The 6,809-nt window shown below is 38.9% G+C and overlaps 1 long non-coding RNA gene across 1 annotated transcript; it reads right to left on the bottom strand.

Annotated features, from left to right (window-relative positions):
- Positions 1-2,199: 2,199 nt before the first annotated feature.
- LOC143485268 (uncharacterized) lies at positions 2,200-3,656 on the bottom strand. Its single transcript, XR_013122833.1, has 3 exons — positions 3,574-3,656; positions 2,452-2,843; positions 2,200-2,283 (listed from the first exon to the last, which is right to left on the bottom strand). It is a non-coding gene; the product is annotated as an uncharacterized LOC143485268 (long non-coding RNA).
- Between the last annotated feature and the right edge of the window lie 3,153 nt (positions 3,657-6,809).

The following is a 6,809-nucleotide window of genomic DNA, read 5'->3' as shown; positions in this document are numbered from 1 at the left end:
TGGGTAATGGAGTCCGTTATGGTCCGTTATTTTATTGAACTGAGTCTACAAATAATATGAGTGCAGGCCAACATGACAAAAACACGTAAATGACGCCTGCGCCAAACTACAGTGTATAGATTAGAATATGCATTTTCAGCTGTTTGTTTAATGAAATAAACACGTGTCTGTGAAAAAGTGAAATTGGAAAAATCAACATTAGTCATACATCATAGGTTGCATAATAAAGTTATGAGCACATACCCTATACTAAACGGCTCAAAAACTTACGTTCGCCACCCCGAAATTTTCTGACACCCCCCCCCCCCCCCCCCCCCACTGTATATGTTCTGGCGCCGGCCCTGGTGATTATGTTACTTTAGTATTTCTAGATAGTCCCTCAGTTCATTTGCTGAAGTGCATTAGAGTTTGAGCAAGACACCAAAACCCACTGCCACACTCCTGCTTCCCAGTCGGGAAGGTGCTCTTCAGATTTAAAGCCTCAACCTTTTACCTCTCTTGCTCTTGTTTCAGGGTAGTTTATCCTCTTGGACCAGTTAATTCAGTTTGGGAGTTTTTCTTTCCTCCTGAAGAATGCATTTTGTGTCTTTTGTGGTCTTATTTCCAGTTGTTTGTACAGATTACTCTTAAATTGAACGTGGGCAAGTTCACAACTGATTTGAAGTCTTGCACGAATTGCTTACCATTTAAGGGTGACAAGGTAGGCCTTTACACACTTACCTCCTAATTATGACAAATGGCCATTCAGAAGCTCATAAAAAACTGCATTGACTCAATATATCCATTTCTGAATCTGACAGTCAGCTTGATATAAACATTTAACCCACTGGAAGTCTGAAACAGTTCCATACAAACATGCAGAATATGTGCCAAAATGAAATGCAAAAGCACTATTACATTAAATTTCAGTGCACTTTATCTCTTTATTGAAAAACAATACACAAGAATTTGCATTCAAAACCAAAACGCTGAATTTGTGCCAGAATTGAATATAATACAGCTCGAAATGTAATCACGGCACAGAGGTATTGCTTTGCACCGTACGGTATTTCAGACATAAATGTCTCCTTTAAATGTAATGATCACTAGATTGATTTAAACACTGATGTGATGAAAACATGCCACAATGAAAAGTAAAAGCTCCAGTGTGTGTGGATTTGTATTTAAAGAAAGAAACGCTGAATTCGTGCCAGAAGCCACCTTGAAATGCAATCGACTGAACGTCATTGTATTCCACTGTGTGTCTCTGCGAAGCTGTAATCGTGCCAGAATGAAATTTAATCACTCTCCAATAGGAACGCTCGCCTGAATTTGGGGCGGGGCTTAGACTCCAGTCAGAAGCAATCGCTTGTAGTTGGACTTGAAAGCAGCAGAAATGTCTTTTCATGACAGAATAAAAGAGGAAATAAACAGTCTAATTGGACAACTTGAGGTGCAGTTACAGACGACTACGTGCTTAACTTAATTAAGCTGGAGGGGGCGCTGCGCTACGCTACTGGGAGGCGGTCTCTGTATGGCAGTAAACAGTAAGTGGGCAACCAATTACACAGTGAGAGAGACAGAGTTGGAGACACTATGAACTTTTAACAGTGTCTTTTAGACCACATTATCTCCCACGTGAGTTCTCCCAAATCACTGTTATTCTGGTGTATGTACCAGGGCCTGACTTTAACCTTGCTGCTGAACGCATAGTGGACAGTTTTAACAGGGCTGTAAATAGAACTGGAGATCAACCAGTATTTATTATGGGAGATTTCAATAAATGTGACATCACAATATATTTGCCTAATCTACAGCAATACGTCACAACAGCCACCAGAATGAACAGTATACTGGACAAGGGTTATGGCAACATACCAAAAGCATACATCTCAAAGTCACGCTCACCTCTTGGTAAATCAGATCAGGGGCGTTGCCTGGGTATGTAAAGATCCGGGGCTCAGCCCAATTAATTATATATATATATAATTAATTTATATTTCATGTTGGATTTCATGCAACTGTGTAATAATGTAAACAATTCACTTGTTTCTAAATTATTATTTTACCTTTTATGACACACTGAAACAAATTATTGAAATAAATATTAATAATTATTAGTGCTAAGGGGTCTACACAATTAATACTCTTTAAGAATTACTTATTATCTAACCTGTAAGTTTTTGCACAGTCTTTCTTCTCCTAACCTGTTCTTTCTTTAGATCAGTCCAGTCCTGATCAGTTCAGTTCATTTCAGGTCTCTCCACATTTCATATTTCCTCTCTCTCCACCCTCTCTTCTACCCTGTTAAATAGTAATTCAGGAAAGCATGCTTAAAATAAAGCTGGAAACAATATTTTAAATATAAAAGACTGTGCTAAAACAAACTACATCTGGCATTATCTTGCTAGTCTTCGTACTAAAAACGTGTATTTTATTAATAATGTGTCTATTAGGCATTATTTTCCATACCGCTTGTATTGTCTTCTCCCATCTCCTCTCCTCTCCAGTTCTACTCTGTTCTCCTCTCCTGTTCTCTCCTCTTTCCTCTCCTGTTGTCTGTTCTCTTCTCTTCTGTTCTCCTCTCCTGTTGTCTGTTCTCATCTCCTCTCCTGTTCTCTCCTCTCCAGGTCTCTGTTCTCCTGTCCTCTGCTCTGCTCTCCTCTCCTGTTGTCTGTGTTGTTCTCATCTAATCTCCTCTGCTCTCCTCTCCTGTTGTCTGTTCTCTTCTGTTCTCCTCTCCTGTTGTCTGTTCTCATCTCCTCTCCTGTTCTCTCCTCTCCTGGTCTCTGTTCTCCTGTCCTCTGCTCTGCTCTCCTCTCCTGTTGTCTGTTCTCCTCTCCAGTTCTCTCCTCTCAAGTTCTCTTTGTATTAGGAAATAACTTACACCACAATACTTGAGAATTGAACAAACTCTAACAAACCCTAACCCTCAACTATTAAAAGTAAATAATTTTTTGCAACATTAATTCATTTATGCATATTCTAAAGTTTTCTTTTAAAAGCACTTGATAAAGTAAGTGGTGATATGCTGCGCTGTGTAAACTCAATAAAGGATTGTTTATTAGCTGATCAGTTGGCTCCAGTGGAAAACACACAATTTTTGGGCAGTGACCAATGTTAAGAAACTGCTTTAAACTACCATCATAAAGTATTGTACTAAATTCTGGCTATCCGCAACGTCCACCTTCTAGCTAACTAGTTAACTGCTAGTTAACTAAATGGATTTTTATTAAATTATAAAACACAGTTTGAAAATGAAATAGTTATTAGCTTATCAGGTACACCAGGGCATGTTGAACATACTAACTATAACTACCTATAACATAACTAGCTATATAAGTTTTTTTTTTCTTCAAACCTTCACTACCTAAGCTATCTAGGTTAACTAGCTAGATAGGTTAACTAACTAGGTTAGCTAACTAATTCCGAAGCTGACTAGTGACAAGCTGTATTTATGCTAAATGCCATAAATGTTAATGTATTAAGCACAGTGGGTTTGATCTGTGTGTGTTGATTAGGTGTGTTTTTAACCAGCTATCAGATAGCTCCACAAACAATGTCATCACAGTTTACATAGTTAACTACCGTTACCTTTCTCCTTGAAAAAACGCCGCATATCAATTTTCTTTCACCGTCAGCTACCTGCAACCTGCTGCCAAAAATGTGCGCACGTGCATGTGCGCGCCACCACGGGGGTGGGGGTGGGCTCTCCTCCGCGCCCGCAAAACCAGCAAGCTGATTGGCTGTTTCTCCTGAAAGGCGGAACTTTATCCTTGAAGCGGCACTATGATTGGCGTTAAGAGATTTCCTATTCTCACAGCAGCATTGGCCTCTTCATTAATAGTACAGCTGAGCGAAAAGGTTCGGGGCTACTGGATAATCATTCGGGGCTGAAGCCCCGGGAGCAGAGCCGGCCCTGACCAATGTGGTGCCCTAGGCGAGATTTTGGTTGGTGCCCCCTGCATCATCAATCATTGTGTTGATTGTGTCACTATTAAAGAAACAAATAAAAAGCAAATGACTTAAATATTACCATATAACAAGCAATAAATATAAAGGTGTTGCACAAAAAATATTTTAAAACTATTTTACATAACGTAGTGCAGAGAACAACTTTTAAATATTAATAATAAATAAAAAATTAAAATAAAAAAACAACAACTACCACCAGTGCAAATGGTAGTCCAATGGTATAGTGTTAATTCACCACATATTACCATTATATTACCTGTTTTTCTGCCTTTTTGAGGCCTTTACAGGGAGATGTCACTCACTCTGCGGTGTACAGAGAAACAGTAACGAGGTGCGCAGAGCGGGTGAGGGGGGAGCGGGTTGGCGCGCGGGTGATAGGTGGTAGGCGCGGGGAATTGTTCATTTGTTAAAAAAGAAAAAAAAACAGACTATTCATATATAAGGCCACTGGAAACGTCAGCACCGACTAAGTCTCTTTAAGAGCTGAGCAGATCTCTCGAAAACCCGCCGGGCGCAGTGGCGCGTGCCTGTAATCCACGTTACTTGGAGGCTGAGGTCGGAGGAGCGCGTGAGCTCGGGGCTTCTGGGCTGCAGCGCGCTGTGTTGATCGGTTGTCCGCACTAAGCTCGGTGTCGGTATGGTGTCCCTGAGGGAGCTTCGGGCCACCAGGTCGCCTGAGGAGGGGTGAACCGGCCCAGGTCGGAAACAGAGCAGGTCAAAGCCCCCGTACCGATCAGTAGTGGGAGCGCACCTGAGAACAGACGCTGTAGCGCAGCCCGAGTGATACAGTGTGACCCAACCTTTTACAGCGCACCTGTCTGACTTTTGTGCTCGCACCTGCTTGACTCATTTTATGTCTAAAACTCATTTTGTTATAGTTGTTTTGGAATCATTTTACTCGTAAATGTTTGAAAACTATACTTTAAAAAGATGGCTAATAATTTTTCGGAAATTTGCATAGTTAAGAAAATGACATAGAATTCATCTAAAGTAGCAAACCACATTCTCAACGTGTTTGATTAGCTCGTTAATTTACCATCAGAATTAAAGTGACAATTTCGTGCCAAATCTGAGGCTAACAAAAACGGTTTGGGTTTTAACTGGCAGATTACGAGCAAAATGAGTTAACCACAAAAGCAATGAAGTCATTTTATTGCTTTGTAAATCATATAAAATTGATCATTGTTGTGATTTCTGGAACATCCCAAATTCAGCACGTTGATAATGCGATAGGATTCAGTGCAATGTGGATATTGATATACATGAACGAAATCATTTAACTGAATTCATGAAGTCATTTAACTGTCCATGATGCCGAAATGAACTTGATATTCATTCGATAATTTACATACATGTTATGATAATGTGTATATATTCAGATTGAGGAGAAAAATAACGTTGATGCATGGCAACTAAAAATATGCCCTGTGCATATATATTTTTTACATTATGAATTAATAGCTTAAACCTAATTTTTAACATTTTGTTTTATTATTGACATTAAGCACTTGTGATGAGTAAAATGCTGCATAACAATGCTTTATAAATAAAACTTTTATTATAACCAGTTATTAAATTATCACAAAATAGCACCAAAATAGAACGCAATAGTGGAGTTAACCTTTTTTCTCAGTGTTTTCCCACCACATTATTAACTGAAAGCTGCGTGTGATTGGTCAGATGTGTGGAGCACACGCTTGACGTGCGGGCATTGGAGATCTTCTTTGCAGTGTTCTCCGAAACGATATGTGGTAGTATAAAAGAAACACCCTTTAAAAACAGGGGAAGGAACATTTACCTGACGAATTTTAATGTTGCATTGTGTTCCAGGTTTGAAAAGTGCTAAAGTAGGCTGAAGTACTTGAAAATGCTTGAAAATGTAACTGTATTTCATTTCACAACAAATAACTATCTGACTGAATCGATGTGATAAAAAGCGAATTATTTCGAATCATTTCGAGTATATGTAGTATAAATGTTTAACTTAATTAAGTTTAGGGTGCTGGGGAATATTGAAAATGGACCTTGAAAGTGACGTACAATTGCTTGAATTCCACCTTACAAAGGCGTCAGGAATGTGCAGAGACAGAAAGTAATAAATCTCTCTTTTAACCCCGTCTGAGTTCTCATCTATTTTCAGGAAATTTCCACGACAATAAGAAATGTACCATCCTCTAATTCCAGCGGGAAACTCGAGAGCCCATGAAGACGTTAAGATTGTGTGTTTTGAAAAGAAACTGCCATTAAATAAAATATTTGCTAGTTTGGTAGCTAATAGCTACTGGATCAAATCCTAACCAAATTAGCATATATCTTAATTATATATTAATACGCCAACAAGTGTATTACCAAACACGGTCTCGCTGGGTTATATAGATATGTGTGTTACCTTTTTTGTACCTTTATGCGTTTTGATTTTTCAGTTTGTTTTCAGCCCGTTCATAACGTTTAGTATTGTATTACAGTTATCCAACACAACTCCCATGTGCATGCAAATATTCAAATAACATCATGTCTTTATATAAATAATATATGGTTTATTGGTAATGTCTGATTTCAGAATCTGGATGCATTATTTGGGTATCCTATTTGAAATGACTAGGTAATTACTGCTTTGGGTACTGATAATGTGATCGTTTGGGAGGGGGGGACTAGGTAATAACTAGCTAGCTAATTGGAGAAAAAGCAAAACTATAGCTGGCTACCCAAACACGCACATTTACAACATTGCTGTTGTTTTGTGTATTGTTTTGAAATCAAACGTTACGACCTTATATTTGATCCTATATGCTAATAAAGCAGCGCTGCGGAGCGCGTTGTGGTGCGTGTTACCGTCACGAAGAATCCGTAGAATT

The sequence above is a fragment of the Brachyhypopomus gauderio genome, chromosome 21 (assembly GCF_052324685.1).
Source record: "Brachyhypopomus gauderio isolate BG-103 chromosome 21, BGAUD_0.2, whole genome shotgun sequence".
Lineage (NCBI taxonomy): Eukaryota > Metazoa > Chordata > Actinopteri > Gymnotiformes > Hypopomidae > Brachyhypopomus > Brachyhypopomus gauderio.
Note: the sequence above shows the minus strand (reverse complement) of the source record. Positions and strands in the feature narration are given on the sequence as shown.